A 21,795-nucleotide genomic window follows, 5' to 3' on the forward strand; every position below is an offset into this window, starting at 1 on the left:
AGCATGTAGCCTATAGCCTAACAGTAGGCCAAATGACATGGCTGGAAAGTGGGGTCGGCGTGACGATCCTCCTCGTTCCTGGGACTAGCCGCCATGGTCGAATTGCCCTTGTGTGATTATAGCCTATACATAGTTCGTTTCTTTTCAGATTACACTGCAAAGTTTTGTTTCCAATTAATTGTAACATTGTTTTCAAAGGATCTTTTGTCTGCAAGGTACTGTACGTTTCTTGTTTTTGGACATATGATGTCAGTTTATTGTCGGATTTTGATTTTACAATGTTTACAATTTGGAATTTTAGTTGAAATCTGGAAGTGGATTTGGATTTTAAATTTTAAAATCTATACATCAGGTGACTAGGAGCTTATAATAACTCCTCTGGCAACACTACCACTTTACTTTGTACAAAACATACAAGTCTTTAAATCGTGATACTGCAAATAGTCGAACCGTGCTTTCATATACAAGTAGATTGAATCACTACCATCAAGTGAACCTTTACAGCTTGATTCACCCTTTGCGAGATCGTCAGTCACTTAAACACCAGCATGTATATTTCCCTTTTTTAATAGCAAAAGTGTCACAGGAAGCAATACTGGCACAACACAGTATCTGTATAGACAACGAAATGTACAGTAAACTACATGATATTAGTGATGATGATTCGCATAAGAAAAGTTTTGTGCTGTACTTCAGGCCAAGTGGTAGGCTATTAGTGATAAACCAAGCTACGAAAGGTACATCCAATACTGATAGAGCTACACTATAGGCCTACATAAAACACATTGTACATTATTTCACTTTTTAAAAAAATGTCTTTGGAGCTATTTGTACGTAACTGTAGGTTCCTCTACATTTAATCACATAGAAAATATACAGGTTGCGTCGGTGTCTGTGTTTGCATTGCCTTTCACTTTAAGTATTGTTTTCTTTATCATGCTAAGATCCAAATCATGCAGAAGATGCTTGGATTTGTTTTCTTTACTCATTTTCTCATCATCTGCTGATCTCATGGACTCAAAACAAGAGATGAAAACATCGATTTTGTTCAACCACATATGTCACGAACGTTTCGTGATCAGTTTGTTGAAATCATGGTTGAAATCAAGTCCTTTTAGTGTAAAGCGCAACTGCTGCCTTCTACCAATCCCCGTCGGTTGTATTTGGGTGATCTCCCGGATGGTATATATCTGAATATCTGTAATTTTCCATCCCAAGCAGTCTATCGTTGCTAATGCTACAACAGTTGAAAAACCGTTTCTGATTGGCTAATTTATTTCCACCCACAATACATTTTCATCATGTCTGCAAATAAAAAGACGTTGGATAAACTTAAAGGTTCAGCTTTTAAACACTGTCTTGCCTTAACTGTAGTTAATATTTGAGCAATAATTTTACGATGAAAATCAAACGCGCTCTGCTCACAAGATAACTCCCCACTGGTATGACAAGGTAGTTTCACCTTTATTTCTTTTTGATTCATCCACATATCTTGAACGGAGAATTCAATTCTTGCTGGTGCCCACTTCAATAAAATTTACGCAACTGCTTTCTGATTGTGCTGGAACTGTTTTGTTTCCAAGGAAGTCAATCTGTGTTTGGTTTATGTCTGTAATAACTTGAGATTAAAATGTAAGAAAGCTTTTCCACATAAACAATGCGAAAAAGATCAAAACAAAGAACAAAATAGTAGAAAATTTTGCTGTGAGCTATAAAACCACCGGTTTATCGCCATACAGTAATTCAAATTATTACTTCAAAAAGAATCTTAAAAATGTAGATCTGGGTGAAAGTAAACGTTTCGAAAGCTAAACTGCATTTATCTTCAGTGCTATAGGCTAAATGTAGCCTTCTGAAGATACATCTATAGCACTGAAGGTGAAGACAGTATAGTTTTCGAAACGTTTGTTGAACATGAATTTAGTATCTACATTTTAAGGGTCTTTATACTTTGATTAGACTAACCAGGCTTTCCAACCACATTGCTCCTAACCTTGAAAACATCACGAAACGTTGTGTGTCGTTTACGAACACCAAAGTAGGGCAGCTCTTTATGCAACATATGAAAAAAAAAGCATTAGGACGGTATTCGCTCGCTAGTGCTAAGTCAGGGGTCACCAACCTTTTTTGCATGCGGGCCACTTTGGCACTAAGGAGAGCTGTGGCGGGCCGCATTAATAAAATTTTAGGTAGGTTGATTCTTATGCAGGAAAAGAACGCACTTCGTACCCAGTATCCAGCGTTAGGCTACATGTTGTTAATATTTATTTTAAAATACTGCAGCAACAAAATTAGTCGAACAACACTACTGCCAGGCCAAGCTCCTTTAACAACACTTTTGACTTCTTTAACAATGTCTAATAAATGAGGCACTTGTTTTGCGCACTTATAGCGAGGCGAGCGAATATTCATCGCCAATCAAGAGTGGCGTTGTCACTTCGCTTCACAAAAGATATCTTGCAATTAACAATTTCAGTAAATAAGGAAATGTTTGACACATCGCAATACAGGCAACGATAGTGACCTGCAAACATATCAGCGAAAAATAGCTCCAATAACAGGGAGAAAGAAACCAGGCACCATGAAACAAACCCTTGTGAAAATCACCGAAAAAACGCTTCTATCGCAACCCATGAACAGTGTTTCCTTTAAAAAATCAATGAGTTGGTTTTTCATCCTTTTTGTGAGAGTCTATAAAACTGTCTTTCTTTGATTATTTGACAGTTGTGCTTATCAGCATGGCAAGAATTGTTGATCAACAACATTTCGCAGCCTACTAAGCTAAATATTTTTATAATACAACCAGAAAAAGTCTTTAAATTTATATACTGTCTCTGTATATATAATATTTTGCCAGTTTATTATAAATTCAATTGGCACACTGACCTATTTTGCCAACAAAAACTTGCATAAAGGAAACACTGCTCGTGAAACACAATAACGGTGAAACGCACACTGTGTGTTTAGTGTTTACATGACATTTGCAAACTTAAAATAAGCAACCCTATATGCTGACAGACAATTTCGAAAACAGACGTTTTAATCAACCACTGGGACAGTGTGGCTGGATATAGCATTGGAATAACTTTAAGCAACCCCCACCTACAACTACAATTTGATTGGTTGGTCGGTGGAATCGTATGCAAAGCGAAACTATGCTTCCCGAAAGGATTTTTGCCTTCATGATCTTTAACTGTTCAAGAAAAGTAATTTTTGTATAGTTGTACGCTGATACCTTCCGCGGGCCGCACATTAACAGCGTGGCGGACCGCATGCGGCCCGCGGGCCACCAGTTGGTGACCCCTGTGCTAAGTCGTAGAAACAAATGAGTGAATGTACCATTAATAACAATAGTTAACCATAAAGCAAAAGTATAATGGCATGTGAACAGTAGTCTCGTGTTACAAATTTGCATTGATTATTCTGAGCAGGGATTGAAAAGGTTTTTAAAATGCCTTGTCAAGTTGTCGCATAGGCATAGGTTACGTATATCAGAAAGCAAACATATCAGAAAATTAAATTATTTCGCTCAAAAATCTCCAATGCCACTTCAGCCTTTTAAAGAAAAGTAGATATCATGATTTAGGTATTTATGGAAAACCAATGGGTCTGGCCTTTTGACTTGTGAACAGAAAGTTGTCAACCCTTGATTTAAACCAAATGTCTTACATGAATGAAATAACTCAAAACATTGGCCTACTATTATTACAAATAATTATGCCCGAAGTAGAAAAGACAACAGAACGTGCTGATATAGCTAAATTAGCTCATTTGAGAAATCAAGCAAGTAACATAATAATGGGGTTTGTACCAACAAAAAAACTTGCTGGTTGTTTAAGACAAAGGTTGTTTGAACATCATATTTGGAAGGCTAAGAATCGTCATGGCCTACCATGTCATACAGTATTAACCAACACGAAGCACTGTGTTGGCGTTATATGAAAGCGGAAGCAATAAAATAGCACATTACAATTCCTCATAACAACATGTCGTATTTTTCAAATGTTTCAAGCAACAATAGCTCCAAGTTTTGATCAATTTTGTATAAATATTTACTATAACTTTAGATGAGACGACATTTTGTTGTACTATCAGCAGATGATAGATGGAAGCTTAGTAGGCTATCTAGATTTAAACACACCGTGATTACCTTAAAACAGTAGGCTACTACAGCACTCGCTAATTTCAAAGCCACTTCCGTTTTATAACGCTTGCAACCTCAATTATTGGCAATAAAATAATTGTGTTGAATAATATTGTAAGATTTACACAATAAGGAAATCAATAACAGAACGAATTCGAATGTTTCTGTCGCAGCTCTGACTTTGCCAGCAAAGACACCGTCCGTTTGTTTCTATTGTTCCTCCTATGTAGTTGATTGTCTTTCCTGACGAGCGACTCTGCTGAACTAAACATTCGAATTTCTTCTGTTTTCTTTGTTTATATAAAGTTGTTCAAGCAATTACTTATTGTAAATCACTTGTTTGCTTATTTGCATTTCAGAATCTTTGAAAAGAGTTTCATGTCCAAGCGTTATAAAAAATAAGTTGCTTTTTATGATCACAAATTACATTTTTTAAAGTTACACACGTTTTATATGAATGGAATATGCTTTGACATAAAGCAAAATAGCACAAAGCATATCAAAATACAAATTTGCAATGAAATGACACGAGTTGTGACAAAGATAAAAATGGTGCAGGTGAAAAAAAGTAGAAAAAAATAGGTTTTCACCCTGACCCTTGTCCAAGTTTTTAAATTAAACACATATTAAAATTTTGCAAAGAAGTTTTTTTATTCTGGCCCTTTTCTATTACTTTTTCACTTGCACTGTTTTTTTTTTTGTGAAATAATTTCTATACAGCATCATCTCTAATAGAACACCAATGACCAGCAACCTTGAAACGTTTTACATTTGCGAAACTAAACTTTGATCGTAAATTCTCAATGTTTAGATGAAATTGAAATGGCAATTTGGTTGCGGTGCGTTAGGGTATTATTATGTTTGTGTGCCTTTGAGTACAGTCAGACGTTGTTAACCCGAACCGCTTTGACTTTGTCATAAAATGCCGGCTTAACGCGATGTCCGATTATTATCGGAAACAGAAAAATCAATCAATTTCGCGAATTAATGCAGCACCATGTCCAAAATGCAATGTATACTTCATCTTACTCCAATTCAAAGTACGCGTTTAGATTCTGATAAAGTCGTACTGTAAACACTGTGCAGAAAAACTAAATTTTATTACAAAGCGCAATGCTGAACTTTACTACTTGACACTTAAACATAGTTTAAATCAATACAGGCTGTTCGAGAAGTTTTAAGAATGAAACTGCAGCATTTTTTTATTATGCGAAGATAATAATTAATCGGCTATTGCTTTCGTCAACTAACTACCTACTGTAGAAGTGTAGGCTATCTAGGACAAGCGAAAGTCATTTTCAGTGCTGTCAATTTGGCATATTTGTTTCAAAACTTTTTGTGTGCTGTCGAACAGCAGGGTTAAAGAGATAAATGCAGAAGAAATCGAAGAGGTAAAAACGAAAATTAGGCTACTTGAGTCACATTTGAAAAAAGTAGATTTAGAGCTCTGTACGCAATTAGGCTATAGGCCTATCATGAACCTTAAATACCGTGGCAAGATATCTACATCAAAAAAGTCCCTTTGGACACTTAGGCATCAATTTTAGGTAGGCCTACTGTGCAGCTGCAGCTATCTTGGCAATGTGTTAGTGCTCATAGTGCAATTTTCTGTTGGATAATGGAAATATCGGTTCTTCGAGGTTCGGATTAACCCGGTCTGGCTGTAATTGGTGTTCAGTTAAATAAAATTAAGAAAGTGTTTTAAAATGTAACTTTAAATACAAATTAACTTTTGATTTTTTTAATCCCCACTTCTAAACCTGTTGAATCTGTATTATTAATATGGTATGGTGATAAGTTTATTTGTATGTACCCCGCATGACCGCACTGTGTCAATAACAAATCTGCAATTTGTACTTCCCTGGGTGGACGTCTTTTATGGGCAGCCCCTTATGAATGCTTTGTTTTTTGCAGCGATTAAGTCACACTATTTGTTTAAACTCAAAAGATATATAATTTGATAGATTTTTGTAAAAAATGGATTACTTTCAACCTTGATCAATTTACTTAGGAAGAACAAGTGCATCCCCATACGGCTGTCTTGCGATGTTTAATTCTATGTTTGCCCTATTTGGGACACCTTAGGTTAGTTTTCTTTGTAAAGTAAGTTATTACTTGTAAAGAAGCTTACTCAATCTGAGGATAGAGATTCCGACAATCAATCAGAATTTCAAATAATGCAACAAAAAATTAAAGTTTTGGAAAGGTTTAGTTTTAAATCTTCATCCTCAGACTGACAAAGCCTTTCATAGATTATTTCAGGCACTTTTGCATAATTGTAGAGGCATTGAACCACTGACGCAGGACCGGTTATCGACAATGACAGAGTAAAGTTCCATAGTTGTTAATTTTTGTGAACTATTCCGTTCACTAGGTGCCGCTGAATGGAGATCAGTCGTGATATGCATTGCTCAGGATCACACCTGAAGAGCCCAACCAGCGCCGCTTGATCTTGAATCGGTTACGTAACCACTTAGCTATTGGGGCGCACCACGAAAGCTCACTCCAAAACTGTTCTTCGCCATTCACCATATAACACAGCAGTCAACGAAAAATCTTATTAAATCGATATGTCCACAAAGACATAGCGTTGTTCGAACTCCAGTCAGTTGTAATGAAACAAATTCATTCCGCAATAATAGAGAGAAAGTTTGGTTTAGAATGATAGAAGCAGGGCCGTTGACAGGATTTCTCAGGCCCGGTACCAATTTATTTCCGGGGCCCTTTATCAACAATGTTATGAATATAAAAGTTGTGTACAAACTTATTATTGATGTACAAACTTTTATTGATTGTTGTATTTACGAATTTCCCCAACTGCTCAATTACGCATTAGGGATTTCTCCGTAAACCGCGAAATCCTTGCTCTTAATGCAAGTTTTCGGCTGAAATTAATTTTTTGTAAAGTAGACGCAAGTAGCTAGAAGTGATCACCACCAAAAAATATATGTATTCAGAATTAAAGAGTGGGTGAAGAAAAATATTTCGTGTTTTTGAAAAAAAAATTCGTGGATAGGGAAATCACTATACTCGAAGGGGGCCCGGTAGCATATTTACAAAAGGTTCCCTATTTTGTGCCTATCTCGAAAACTGACCAATCAGGTGCCGTATCGCTTTCTTACGTCATTGCGTCATTTACGTTTTCTTTCTTTGGTCTTCTGCTAGTAATGTCTGGTACAGGAGCAGGCTGGTAGGTTAAGTTCGCAAGTTAGTCAGTTAAGTGAAGTGTACTGATGCATGTACAATTGAAATGTTGAAATACAACAACTGACTAACGCAAGTTAGTCAGTTAATTGAAATGAATGAAAGCGCGCATAAAATAATTATCAATGGAAAATGAGTTAGTGTAATTTTCTTGGCACTGGATGTAGCAGGTATAGCAAGTTAGTCAGTTAACTGTAGCCTAGGTACTGGTGCATGAAAAATTGAGCCTGACAAATTGGTAATGTTAATTTTTTTTTTTTCGGTAGCCTAACCTAGGCAATTGCTGGCATCATGGCTTCTCAGGTAGCCTACCACCTGTGCAATTGGTGAAGCGGTTAGAACGTTGCAAACTTGAGAAAGCCTGTGCAATTAATATCTTTCTCCAAGCTGGCTAATAAAACCACAGATAGGCTAGGCTGGGAGCAAAAGGGCTCTAATTGTGGCAGGTGGAAAAAAAGGTTTTAAGGGTAGCGTATAGTGGTAACAGTGCTAGTTTTAGGATTGAAACATTATGCTGATGGGCTTTTGCCTGAGGATGGGTTTCTTTTATGTCCGGTTTTCTTTCTCCATCCTATTATTATTATTATGACTGCTCATCCACATCAATATTGGAACTGGCAAATTCAATCCACAACACTTTTCATTAGGCTGTCATTCAATACTACATGTGTGCTTCTCTGTTTTTGTTTTATTTTTTGCTATTTGATTTCTGATTTCATCAGAATTGTAAGGCATGCAGTGCATGCCTTGCATGTATGGAGAATACGCCACTGAATTAAGCAATGTTTCATTAAAATTGCACACATTTTGCCCCCTAAAGAGGTTCTGTATGGTTATAGCTGTAAGCCTAAGCTATAATATGAAGTAAATCAATATAGGCTAACTAAAGGGCTAGCTTGTTAGTAGTCCAGAAAGTAATTTATAAACAAAAGTATATACATACATATGTTAAATTTTAGTAGCAATCCAAGGTTTTAATCTGATCTTTCATTTAGGTTTTATTGTGATAAATTCAGTGCTTTAATAATCTATATTTGTGAAATGGGGTTTGTGTGTTGTGTAACAAGCTGTAAAAGTGGGTATGTACAAGTCTTGCAAGACTGCAGTGAAAGTACCAATGTTTTGATTTCCGAAAGATGAAGAAATGAAAAAAAGATGCTGCCTGTTTCATAAATTTAATTGCAAATGTGTGGAAAATCATGTCTGTTATAACACCTACAAAAGGTAAGAATAAGATCAAAAGAATGGCTTTAGTTTGGTTGTTAAATTTAATTAATTAGGTTGAAATTGTGTAAAGTGACAACAGTACTTAATTACGGCCCAGCAAATAAGGTTTTGCTCATTTATTCACCGTCTTTTGACTTTGATTCGAGGCAAAAAAGGTTCGTTCTGGCGAGGATAGTAGGTCTAAATTGTATGTTGTGTACCAATGGGTGTACACTACTCAGAAATTGCTAATGTGCTCTGTATTTTTTCAGCTTTTCAAAAAAGAGATGAGATGTGTTCTCCAATTGAAGCTGATGGAATCAAACAACAACCGAGTTTGACCTTCTTAGGACAAGCTAGAGATCTATTTATACTTTGGAAAAAAGAAACCTTTCTGGGCTCACTTCACAGACATTTACTGCATGCATTCAGACCATGGGTGCGGTTCCAGAGTTGGCGCAACATTGATAACCAACCATCATTTCACTTATGTTATTTGTTATACCTCACAGCCAATGGAGTTGCTACTCATAAACACCTTAACAGTTTTTTCAAGCGTGCTTGTTATTGTACTGTAGTGTTTATTGTATGCTTACTTCACATTTATTTACAACCAATCGTATGAAGTGAGTATTGGTGAAGTTGCTGTTGTATTCTTATTGAATAAGATCAAACTTTCATTGAGTGTGTTGTGATTTGACTACAGTACATAATCTCCTGGTCATTCCGGACTATTTTTGATGGCCATATCTCAAAGAAGTATTTGTTTATTTTTTATTTCTTTTTTTTAACATGTGATATATTTTATTAAATACAGGTCATCTTTACGAAGCAGACACAAAATGCTGACTTTAAAAAGTAATCACTCTATCTACGAAGGGACAAGCCTATAGCTGTTTGTATGATTAACTGTCTTAGTCATTGATTAAGTATATTTACGTCTACTTGTCTATATCACGAAACATAGTGTAATTTAAATGGCGATATAAAGTAGATATTTACACTATAGAATATTTGACTTGGGTAAATTTGATCAAAGTGTTGGAAGCATTAATTACGTTGTTCAAATTGCTTGTATCATCAATCTTATCATTTACTTGCTTCCTTGATTGTCACTATTGCATGGTACTGTGCTCTGTCATGTTACACCATCTGATATATCTTGAAGTTCAGTCAATTGCATTGATTGACGAAACGTACGAAAATGGATTTATTGTTTTCATGACTGTGTAGCTGTTAATTAGTAACATGTTAATAGTGTTAGGTAACATGCGTAACTATAATGTGTCAATGACAGTAGTCTATGTACGCGCTTGAGTGCATTCAATGATGTGCTGGTGCGTGTACTGTAGAGCCAGAGGTAATGAATACCGAAGGCCTATAATATATGTACCAAGAATGACCGGTGTTTTATAGGACACCGTGGTAGTCCTAGTGGTAAGGTACTATGTGTTCGTTTTGTGTACATCCGAGTTTGCCTGTAGACTTCGTGTAGGCCTAATCGACAAACCCCAAAGTGAAAGTTGCAGCTTGTCCTTTTACCTCGAGACGTTACCAATATTACCCAATGACATTACCGCACTACGGTGTGACTTTTACAACCCAGCGAAAGCTGTCACAGAATTTATTGCGTCTGCACCAGAAACAATCAACGTTCAACCTGCTCTCCTACCTCCATACAAGCGCTGGCAGCAATTAGGAAATTGCATCGCTAAGCCTATCTTAGTTCGGTTCTTGTTAGTTGTTGTTATTATTGTTAGGTTCTTGTAAGTCGCAATCTTCAGTGAATTTTATGCATAACGTTTATGTTTTCATGTTACCAATAAAGTATCCTTAAAGATGACAATCATATTCCAATCATATGCAGGACATATTTAAGCAGGATGAAGAGCAGCTGTTTAAATTTGAATCATGCCAGGTGGTAAGAATATTGGTATCAACGAGCTCCTGCAGAGCGTGCTCTTTGTGACCATAGATCAATATAACCTGTTTAAAGGTATGAACACTGATCCTCTAGACAAGTTCCATGCAACGTACTTCTCAGTAATAGCATTCCAGCAAATATACATGTACACTTGCAATACTCCATATACAGAAACTGCAACAGATGCAAAGAAACAATTACAGTTTCATTTTATTAATCAAAAATGTGATAATGTATGAGTATCCTTATTGCCTATTCAAGTTGAATGCTATGATAAGTAGGGCAACCAAAAGATATGGACTTCAAAGACGATAATGTGAAACATTTCTTGATGTTGAAGTATAATACTGCAGAACCCTCTCAGTAATTTCGGGATATTTAAAGACACTCCATATTTATGTTTTGCAGTTTTTCGAGTGACTTCCATTATGTGTTCGTTAGCTGTGGTGTCGTTGAGTCTTCCACATTTTTCTTTTACAGTACCGATATTTCATTAGAAAAACAAAGATATCCTTACTTAACGCCAACGGTTTGAATGCTAATATGCTTGTATTTTGCATTTGGGTTGCAAACGCAGAAAGTTATGAGTCAAAATTTGTAAATTATAAAGTCAAAATTTCAAGTTTTTATGTCAAAAAATTGGTTGCCCTAATAAGCAACATTGTTTGAGTATCCTAGTGAGAGCATCATCTTGATTCTTGGGTCATTGTTTTTTAAGAAAGGAGGAATGTTTTAACTCAAGCCAAATAAACTTAGTCTAAAGTAAACGCAACAAGAAAATCACTTTTTGTCCAATGACTAATTATATCTACTTCAGTGAAATGTTTGCAGCATCTATAGGAATGACATGTAGGGGTGAAATGCTTTCTTTTTATCCGATAGTCCAAATCTAAAATTGCAGATAAAATGTATTGTAAGATTTGGATAATCATCACGGTTCATTTACTTTAATTACTGCACATTGTATATTCAGTGATTATTCGATATATACAGAAATATTACGAGATTTAGCCTCCCACAGTACTAGCCTAGCGATTAGCCTGCCAGACAGCAGAGCAGACACAAACAACGAGCAAACTAAAATTGCCAGATGTTTTTAAAATTTATAGCCCAATTGCTACTGAAAAGTAGCCCAGTCGTCGAAAGTGATGAAACAAGTCCAGAATATAGTCAAAGTTTTTTTTATAAATATAGAACAAAACAAGAAAAAACGCCACTGCTAACATTTTTCCGCGACTTTGAAACAAAACTAGCCTAACTCCAGGGGAAAACCGCAGAACTGGCAATCCTGGAGAAAACCTACGAACTCGACGCAATCACGCAAAGAAACTTTGTAAATGAGTTGACGTAAGAAAGCGATACGGTTTCTGATTGGTCAGTTTTCGAGATAGGCACAAAATAGGGAACCTTTTGTAAATATGCGGCCCGGTACTTTATCATCTCACGGTTGAAGTGGTTGTTTTAACTTCTGATGGCAATTCCTTTAGATCTGATTATATTAAGATATTGATAATGTTGGAAGTCGCGGGGAATCTTTTAAATCCGGGCCCCCTAAATATTCCAGGCCCGGGTCCAAAAGTACCACCTAGACCTCCTGTCAACGCCCCTGGATAGAAGACAAGAAGCAAAAAAAATGAAGCCATGTCAAGTTTCGTGTTCTGAGCACTGATGTTATTTCGGAGATAAGTTGGGTAAAAATTCATGTTAGACCGGTTTGTTTATAAGTTATAAAGTTAATTCAGTTTGACAGATGAAGAAAAGATTTGCTTTAAATGTTTAAGTCTCAAACTTTAAGAGAATTACTTTACTACACCAAATAGACTTTTTTGACTCTTCCTTAAGCTAGCTTACTCTTGGCTTGAAAATTAGGGACTGAAAATACTTTGTAACTTTAGCCAAATAACATTAACAGACAAGAAAGTTCTAACTACTGCGTTAGAAAAATAATAGTGATAGAGTTACGGCTAGTTATGTCACATTTTGTGAGCAGTTTCTAAAAGACTTACTTTTGCTTTCTTGAAAATTTTGAAAAGTAAAAAACTGTAATGTTTGCTGAAGTACTAACAGTTCGGGAAACTTGTTGTAGTTGTTTTGGCTGGATAATACTACTAACAAAAATTGTAAAACTTCATGCACAAATGGCACCAATAAAGCACTGCATTCAGCCGGAGCCCTGCAAACTCCAACAAACCTCAAGGCTACAATGCAAAACAGACAATCTACCGCACGTGATTAAACGGAAATTTCAAAAGCTTTGGACGTAAATTTCAATTCTTTTTGACCAGAGATCTGCGAATATACTGTTGTATCCTAAAACCAGGAATTAAAGTTGGATTTGAAAAAAACAACGATTACCGTACCCCCAATGTAAGTGCAGATTTACTAAAAATTGATGAGCAATACAATTCATCAAACTGATGTATAATCAAATTTAAATGATATGTCCAATTACAACCCAAACAACCACAACCCGAAGTTTCCCGAACTTTCAGTAACTTCAACAAACACTACAGTTATTTACTTTCGAAAAAATCAAGAAAACATAAGTAGCCTAAGTCTTTTAGAAATTGCTCACCAAATGTGACATAACTAGCCGTAACTCTAAAGGCCATGTAGTGGTGATTAAATCGGAGGTTATTTTTTCTCTGATTAAAAGATATTCAGTTTATTAAGCTTTTTAATCACCATCTGACACAGTGGCGAATTCATGAGAAGGCGTTTGGAGAGACAAAACACATAAAAGTAACTTTATTCACGGTGTATTTAAAAGGTCGAATTAGTGTAGACTTGCACAGCATTGTGTTTTGTTGAAATGTCTACCCGCTGGATCCGACCTTGATCTGACATAAAGCATTGGGTAGCTACTTACATTAAGCTATGCATATAGCAACAACAGTAGGCTATGTCCAATGATTAAGATGCATAGCCTACAATTTACAAAATTATTGAAATGCTTTCAAAAATGCCTGATTTGTCACATTTTGGAGATTTTGATTACCGCTACTACTACTGTCTTAGGCTACTGAAATCTTATTAGGTTTTTCTGCGTTTGCTGTCTCGTAATGATATAGCCTAACGCTTTTTGTTCTGTTGGGGAAGCAGGATACAATGAAAAAAAGTAAGTTAAAAAAAGCAAATTTTTTGAATCAAATGGTGTTTGTTTTTCAAAGTCAGGCGAGATAAAAACCCAATTTGTCACCTGGGGAAAACAATAAAAAAGACGTTGAAATATTATTTTTAGAAAATTTCATTCAGACATTTACCAAAATCTGGGAACGTCTGCAGAATGTAACAAATCAGGCCTTATGTCTAGGTAGCCATGGGTTACAGTAGGTTATTAGTTTGACACGTTACTACTTAGTAGACTCACCTTGTTTCAAGAATAAACTCCCACGAAATCGCAATCACAACAGTAAAACACTCAAACGCTATATGCTACTTGGTATAGACTTAAATGAAAATCGTAGTAAGTGACATAATCACTATGAAAAAAACTTAAGGAGTTTGCTTCACCTTAAATTGAGTTTTAAAAACGCTTCTTATGGTTTTATTTGACTATATTAACCTGTCTAGATCTGAGTCTGCTTTGGCCTGTGTCAAATATTAACTATAAGATATCACTGAAGATAACCAAAGATCTTATATAAACCTTAAAACTACAGCACTTGAGCACAGGCTGTTGTTGCTGGGAAGCTGTTATGACTATTATCACTAAAGACATTAAAAACCTAGCAACTATATGGATGAAGCTTACACCAGAGTTAGATCAATTACATACGATGCTTTTGTTCAATTAAATTACAATTACACGATCAAAATTTTTAACTGGCCACTGGCCTCAACGCAAAAAAGTGTTTACGGTTTATAAAAGTAGCATCCACATTATCCTAAAAAACATATTAAAAAGACTCTATGTCAGCGGTTCTTAACCAGGGTTCGATCGAACCCCTGGGGTTCGACGAAGCTGTTTCAGGGGTTCGGCGCGAACGTCCTCTGAAACATTAACACACGGCCTACCAATGGTATATCAGCGAATATTTTTGAACCATACTAAAGTACGATGGCTATCCAGGGGAAAATTAAGTGATGAAACGCGCTTTTGCTTTGCGTACAGAATTATCGGAGTTCTTGAAAAGTCACAACCATCGGTATTCAAAACACTTTGAGGACAAGTTTTATCCTTACTTTGGCTTATTTGACTGACATCTTTGGTGCTGTCAATCAGCTGAATTACCAAATGCAAGGAGTTAGTCAAAATGTTATACAAGCTGAAGAGTAAATGAGTACTTTTCAGAAGAAATTGCAGTTGTGGTGGCAGCGATTGGAAAATAACAACTTCGCTAACTTTTCACATCTGGGTGAGGTAGTAAGTAGTTCCGATACAGCAATTAATGGAGAAGTTCATAGGCTTTAAGCCAGTATTTAGCCTACTGAGCATTTGCAAAAGTTTCAAAATTTATTTCAAAACTACTTTCCTGAACAAACGTATTATCCAGCATGGATATGTCAACCATTTGCTTATGATGATTCAACAGCAGATATAAACAGTCCATACTTAGATGACATTATCGAGCTTCAAGAAAGCGAGATGCAAAAAAGAAACTTAACACAACAAATCTTCAATCGTTTTGGTGCCAACAAATGAAAAGTTATCGTCTTATTACAAAAGTTGCCCTTAAAGTTCTCATGCCATTCGTAACCACTTATTTATGCGAACATGCGTTTTCTATTCTGGTGGTATTGTATGCGATACCGGCTTGTATGCGAAGATGACATGAGAATTGCTGTGTCCGAGACAAAGCCTCAAATCTCACTATTGGTCTCAGAAAAACGACAACAGAAGCCTCATTGATTCAGTAATGTATTAGGCTACTATTAAATGTGGTAGATTTTTGTTTTTGGAACTCAACGAAAATTAGGGGTTCAACGAAAGCTTGCAGACTAGCGTAAGGGTTCGACAGGTTAGCAAAGGTTAAGAACCACTGCTCTATGTAGTCTACGCATTCAGTTGCAGTATCCGCTGAAACTTCGTTGCAGTAGCCTATCAGTTTAGTATCCTGCAAACTGCTTGATTGAAACTGTTGACTACAATTGATATTAGCATGGATGCATTGCCATTATAAACAGCATCAGTGCATCAGCCTCAGTCGTATATCAAATGTCAACATGTTCAAGCGCTATTTATATAAAATTATTTATGATAATGTTCAAGCGCTATTTATATAAAATTATTTATGATATATTTATTATTTATGATTCTATTTGAATAAGACCTTCTGATGATCCGTTAGGTGAAACAATTTGTAAAGGCTTCAGATAGTAATAACCATATTTGATTTAATTTGCTCTGCTTTGCTTTTTTGCTTAGCATTGAGCACTTTTTTGTAGTATTGATAGTTTTCATTGTTTTAAAATTATTTATGTACTGTATACTGTATGTTGGGCGATGAGAAAGAAAGATAAAAAACATAATTTTATGTCGAAGCGAAAGCATTTTTTACTAAACACTCGTAACACTGAAGACGTGACAAACCATTTGGTGAAAAATCCACAGTGCAACAGTACTACTTTAAATTTTTGTGTCAAAGCGAACTATATTGGAAGCAGTCATCATTTATATTCCTACAACACCTACGATTATCAGAAGGGATTAATTTTCTAGCTGCAACAATTCCTTTATTTTTTATGTTTACTCCTCTTAAAACTGTGAAGAAAATGGCGTCAATTTATCAGCTTGAACTGTATCAATGGAAAATTCATCTAGCTCTCAATATTTTCAATCTTCAGCGTCCAGATGTTTTAACTTTCAACGTTTTTTTTTAACCTGTGTGCTTTATTACGTCATTTTTGTGTTATGTTCAGGGCTGTAGAATCGGAGTCATGGAGTTGGAAAAATTTTGGCGTGCTCGCAGTCAGAGTGGTTAAAAAAAAAGACCGACTCCGTCTCGATACAAAACAATAAAAATAAAATTTTGTCTGCTATCTTTGTTCAAATTTTTTTCACCGAGTCCTCTTTGTTACCCTCAACTTTGTAGTCTGTAGTAGATGCACCTCCCATTGGAAAAAGCCTCTGATTTAAGAAAAACATAAAGTTGTTTTTTCCTGGTGTGTCGGGACTTTGGAACGGTTAGCAGGAATTAAATGGGTGCCATAGTTCAGAAAGAGCTGATTTGAACTCTGTATCGAAAAAATAGAAAAAGAAAGATATACCAAAATAAATACTTATGCTTTACAGACAGTTTATTTAATTAAATTTTATTGAAGAAAATACTTAGAAAAGTATTTATTTATCCAGAACCAGAGCAAAGGCTGCATTCTGCAAAAAATTACATTCCAAGCAGATCATCCAGCCAGCAAATCAATCTTTTTTACATTGGTTGAACGTTTACAAACATTTCGTTGCCTTGGTGATCTGTTGGCAGTTGTTGAGAAGGAAAAGTTAGAAATCATACCACGCGGGGAATCCCCTCGGTAGTTTTTCGTTTGCGTCGTATCTTTCCTTCAGCGAGTTTTTGAGAATACTGGTCCAATATTTGCAGCTTCAGCTCAACAGTTTCAACAAGATGTGATAGTCTCATTTGCATGGCCACACCCTATCTACAGCAAATCAGCCGTTTTTACATTGGTTCAACGTCTGCAGACGTTTTTTTGGTCTCGCTGTTATTTTCAGTCTCTGTTTGCGACAAAGCTTTTTATTGCGTAATATGAAAAGACAACCAGTCTATTCCTGACGGGGAATAACCTTAACTTTTAAAGGTATTGATTCTGAATTGTGATGATCACGATCACCATGTGGCATAAATTGGACAAAATCAGTGCATTTTTATTGAACCATTGATATCGGTAGCGCTCTGACATACATTTGAAAGACGTCGCTTCGTGCACGACCTTGATAAAAACAACTTCATGTTTGCCTCAAGCTTTTACCAAAGGGTGCATTTGCACAGTTAACAAGTAAAATAAATTAGGAAACTGTCATATTAGGCGAATAAAAAATTCAATATTGTTCAATTTTTTTTTGTATTTTTTAATCTTCTATTTTCAGCCTCTTTATCTGTTTTTAAGAACTTCAACTTGTTTGGATTTTTTTTACTGCCTGAGGTGGAATCACTGTAAAGGTGGAATTTTTTTATACAAACGAAAAAGTTCAACTTTGCGATACTTTTTTCGAAAAGTTTTATTGTGCAATGGTTCTCTAAAACATCCACATTTTCAGCTTCATCTCAGACCTACAACAAAGTATTTTGAGCAAACCGCATTCAAATCAATGAACAGCACAAAGATTTGACATCAATGAAAATTCATCTTAAAGTTTAAAATCATAGATTTCCTAATTTGTTTCCCCGATTACCCTTTTTGTCACCCTCCAACTTTGTAGATGCACCCCTTGGAAAAAAGCCTATTAAGAAAATTAAGAAGTTGTTTTTATCCTGGTATATGTCGTGACTTTTGGAACGGTAAACATGAATTAAATGAGTGCCTCTATTCGGAAAGTGCTCGTTTAAAACAATTTTCAAGGGAATTAGAAATTTATGAATAAGTTGTCAGTGGGCTGCTGCATTAGTTAATGAATACCCAAGCATAGGCTACCCACAAAATGAGATAATGAGATATTTTTTGTAGTGCAACTTTTGGATGTTTTCTGATTCGTAATTCATTGCCTTGGGTTTGATTTGTAGTTTATCTGGTGTTTAATTTTTTGTCAAGAGAAAAAAACATCTTGTATTACGTATTTTGGAAAGGCGGAAAATTTTTTCCGTTTGTTGCGCAACTCGGAAAAACAAAAAAGGCTGCAATTACTTTTCCTGGCGCTTTCGCAAAGCAAATGGTCGGGAAATATTTGCGCTTGGCCGAGTTGGCTTAAAGTGCCTCTGACAGGAAAATAAATTTGCTAAATTTACCTAAGATACCAAAGAGATGACACTAACAAACTTCCCTGACCAGCAAATCGTAAAAAATATCAACAAGCTACTAAGTTACACGCTTGCAAACTTTGGTTGACATCGGCGAATTTGGCAATCATTCAATTGCGAAAATAAAAACGGCAACAACGCTGTGACGTCACAGTAAGCGAGAAGGATACATTCTTTCTCTGTGATGACTTGGTAAAGTATGGTACGGCTACTGCAAAACGTGAATGTGTGGGGCTCTGTTGGTCTAAAGCATGTGCAAATTAAGAATTACTGAAATGAAAAAGTGAACTTATTATTACTATCAGGTTTCGATCAAATAGGTTGAGTTTACATTTATCAAACAGCATCTCAATTCAATTGAAATTGCAGTTTCATAGGGCTACAATTTTCATACTTTTTTATTTGTCCCAATCTGGCTATAGCCATTTGCAGTGTAACAACAGTATCTCACAAACAGTACCTTTAATTTATGGTTGAGGCAATGCCTACAAATTGCTGTTCATGTGACATTGTCAGTGACAAAGACCGTGTGCTATCTTTTCCCACTTTCCCACAAACCAAGGTAGGCTACTGAGAAGAAAATGATCAAAGTTTTCTTCAAGTGTTCGAAAGTGGGATGGGCCATACAAAACTAGTCGTATATGAAGATGATGATTTTGTTTATGAAGATGATGATGACACTTCACTGAAGATGATTTTGTTAATACCACTAAAGTAAAAATGCCTACAGGCATGTGTTGGAGTGTATACTACTAGGTGATGCTCTCGCAAGCAACAATCGGATTGTGATGCCGTCATGCATTGTTTGGCGAATCCGAAACAATTTTCCAGATCCAAATGGCCGTTACACAGGATTTCAATGGCCAACTGAAGGCACATTATGAGAGAGAGAGAACTTTTATTTATTTTTGAATAGTGATGATGAATTAAATATGAATGATGATTCGTACGATTTCTTCATTTTTCACTTAAAGTATATTTTAGGTTTTGTAGGAACGTATCCAGTACAGTTTTATTAAACTGCAAAAAACAATAAATCTTCGAAAAAAGCAACCGCTTGTACCAACTCCGACCAAACTGTGATCCACCAATTACATCTAGGAAGCGTTTGTTTCATTCGTTGCTAACGACGTCCACTTAGGATGACGTAATACCACCAAAGTCGTCCCAGAGCAGTGAAATATGGAGTTTCGCCTGTGGTGGCGCTGCGGAACAGTCGTTTGATTAAATTACGCCCTAACCAGTCGAGCTACGAGGTTAAGATTAAAAAGTTCGCTAAGTGTAATTCTGCGCTAGGAAATGCTTTAAAAAGTTACTATACTTGGATCCAACCTGTCAGGGGCACTTTAAGGTTTTGGATGGATTTGATTTCACGTAATAATTGCACCAAGACAGCAAATAAGTTGTTTTTTAGATTGATTCAACGTCTGCAAACGTGGATTCAACGTTCTGCAAATTCAACGTCTGCAGACGTTGAATCAATGTAAAAAGCGACTGATTTGCTATCTGGGTATGGAGTTCCTAACCTTTTATGGCTTGTGAAACTCAAATTAAAAAAATTCAGTGCACGTGAGTGCTCGGTTGCTTTAACACTTTTTGTAAGAATACGTCATAATTGTGCTGCTCTGATTTTAGTTAGTTGCAAACCTGTTTATCAAGTATTGGTCAAAAAAATCGAGGTGCGATTGATAGGTTCACACTAAGGTAGACTATATTTTACGACCAAGTTTGACACTTCTGAGCTACAAATGCAATATTAAGTATTCAGCTTACATGAATTCAAAGTGGGCGCAAATTAATTATCAGTGACACTTTGGCAAACAAATTTTGTAATCAAAATAACATTGATGCAATGGTGGCTACAGATAATAATGTTATGGTTTTACTTATTTACGCTCTACAACAGCTAAGGTTTTTTAGCGATAGGGCTCATTTTTTAATTTTTCTATCGGGTTTATGATGTCATCACATTTTTACCCGATTAATTTTCACGGCGTTATGCAAAGAAAGAACACAATCGGTACCGTTTTGAAAGTCTTCCGTTTGACCCGACCTGGAATCGATTTCAGATCTACCAACACTAAAGCTAAAGATACCACTCGGCCACTGAGCTGGTGGTGGCTAAGGGTCTCGTATGTGCAATATCGAAAAAACGGAAAGCTTACGAATGCTCCACGAAGGCCGACTTAGTTCCCGTAAAGTCAATTATAGCCTACGTCCAATTCTATTTCAAAGTTGCAAGCTAAAATTATTTTTGAAAAATAATACAAAGGGTGCTTTTTAATTATTCCATAAAAAAATTGTTTTTTTCATTTTTTACGACTGAAACTAAATATATACTTTTGTCTGTATTGCTTTATCAGACATTTAAATGAAGTTTTCAACACAGTGGTGACATTTGTATACCATCGTAATTTTTCTGATTGCATGTTTTGGTAATTAAAAATGAACTCATTTTATTTACACAAATATTCAATCTGAGTGCAAAGCTGCATACGCAAAAGCTGCTGCTGCTGCAAAAGCTGCTGCACTGACTGTCCTTCGACTACAGTAGAACTTGGTGTTGTTGACCTACGATATGCTCAATGCTGCTAAACTTCTTGCACAGCTTCTGAGTTAAATACATCTAGTAACAATTTGTAGCTAAAATTTGGTAAAAACACAAAATTAATTATTGATTTAACAAACAAATTTAAATTTTTGTTGGCTTGGATTGATTTTAAGTGCAAAAATTTAAATTTACGTATCTAAAAAAAATAGCAGTCATTCTTTATTGAATGTAGCAACAACGCAGAGCTTTTGCAGCGCTGCTGCTGTTTTGCTACATCACTCGAAAACTGAGAACTAAGCTGCGCTTTCAACATCGCGTTGAAAACAAAACAAAGCAGCAGTCATGTTTTTTATGTGTTGACGCGGCAAAGGTTGATCAATCAAAAGGATTATTTTCTTGTTGAGAAAGAATTTCAAGAGCTGTTGATAGGGCTGAAGGGCAGGGGTAATCTATTTTAATTTAAAATAATTGCAATATATCATACTTGCATATTGGCGCTGGACCATGAAATTGAAGAGAAGTGTCAGCATTGATTCCTTTAAAATTAATTTAAAGGAAACTACGTTCAAGTTGGTAGGATAGGTGGTGCGTGGATAAAGCGTTTACTTCTCAATGATGCAAAAAAATAGAGAATCCAGGCTTGCAAAAAATTGATGACGAAAATTAGCTTGCAAATTTAAAAGCAACAATGGTGAGGTGACCGTAATGTGGCTAGTGTATTACGTGAATATGAAGTGGTGCAACCCTTGTAATTAACCTTTTGTGGCATTACAACCTCAGCGTATCGTTTTTCGCTATTGTAAAAGGCCGTTTCTGTGTCTTGAGATTGATATCTTTTCTGAGTTGTTTCAAT

General features: G+C 35.9%; 1 long non-coding RNA gene across 1 annotated transcript; it reads right to left on the bottom strand.

The window, feature by feature from the left end:
* Nucleotides 1-588: 588 nt before the first annotated feature.
* LOC145777206 (uncharacterized) lies at nucleotides 589-13,996 on the bottom strand. Its single transcript, XR_014290320.1, has 3 exons — nucleotides 13,849-13,996; nucleotides 1,463-1,609; nucleotides 589-1,305 (listed from the first exon to the last, which is right to left on the bottom strand). It is a non-coding gene; the product is annotated as an uncharacterized LOC145777206 (long non-coding RNA).
* Nucleotides 13,997-21,795: the final 7,799 nt, after the last annotated feature.

Source organism: Aplidium turbinatum, chromosome 9 (assembly GCF_918807975.1).
Source record: "Aplidium turbinatum chromosome 9, kaAplTurb1.1, whole genome shotgun sequence".
Classification (NCBI taxonomy): domain Eukaryota; kingdom Metazoa; phylum Chordata; class Ascidiacea; order Aplousobranchia; family Polyclinidae; genus Aplidium; species Aplidium turbinatum.